Genomic DNA, 1,171 nt, shown 5'->3' with positions numbered 1-1,171 from the left:
CAAGTTGGGTTCTGTATTTATTCACTTCTAATAATATATTTTATATTAATGCAATCTTCTTTATTCCATTGATGTAGGCCCTACACTGAAAAAGAAAAAAAAAACATACTGTATACGAGTTTGACAGAAAATAAAAATAAACAATCAATCTAACAATATATAACAATTCAAATTCTCATTTTCATTTTATGTAGAATAAGTTTATTACCGTTCACGTGGCAGTATATAACGGCCTATCTTGATTGATGATATGAAACAGACATGAAGGTCATGGTTGAATGCGTTTCAGCTGACACGTCAATGCGTTACAGATCCACAATTAACGCATTACATTACCGAGCCACGACGGGAAAAACCAACAAATCAAAATCAAGATACATCGATTTTTAACGGAATTCGGATGATTACCGTACTAAAAGTTGGTTTCTATTGATTATTAAGTAGTTTTCTACTCTCGTGTGGTAATATTTTTATCATTTTTGCACCCGTGTGGTCACGAGTGGTCCCGAGTGGTCGCGAGTGGTTCCGTGTGGTCGCGAGTGGTCCCGTGTGGTATTTAGTAGGACCCGTATGAAGTTCGAAGAGAAGGTATCCTTCGTCGCTGCTGCTCACAAATTATGTTGGTAGAAAGTTGCGTACTTGGTATGTTTTTATGTATTTGTTATTTCTGTTAGTTTAAGTAATATTTCAAGATCATTTATCGGTAAACTTTTGAATCTTTAATGATAATTCAAGATAATTATCTGAGTTTGAAAGTTAGACTGAGCTCTCGCTGACCAAGTTCAGTGGAACCACGTTGAATTCTCAAGTTTCTTATACTGTATGGTCACGTGTCAAAACAATATGGCTGCGCCCATATAATTCCCACTATTCAATATGTTTCATGATTAATTTGACGATTATAATCTTTGATATGTAAACTCAGTAGTAAATAAAGTAATCATTGTTGTAGTAGTAAAGTAATTAACATTATGTATTCTGATACTTGCTTTACAGTCAACTTATATGAGCGAGAATACGAGATCATTGATTGAATTGAAGGGTTGTTGATCACGAGTTTGTGCGCCATAATTCATGCAAGGTTTGAACGTTTACTGTGAACTCATGTACTGTGTTTCTAATATTAGCATTTACGGATGACGAGTAATAGTTATGTACTGTTACTTGTGTT

The sequence above is a fragment of the Anneissia japonica genome, unplaced genomic scaffold (genome assembly GCF_011630105.1).
Source record: "Anneissia japonica isolate Jap-2015-1 unplaced genomic scaffold, ASM1163010v1 scaffold65_len388318_cov190, whole genome shotgun sequence".
NCBI classification, from domain to species: Eukaryota; Metazoa; Echinodermata; class Crinoidea; order Comatulida; family Comatulidae; genus Anneissia; species Anneissia japonica.
This window is presented reverse-complemented; position numbering follows the sequence as displayed.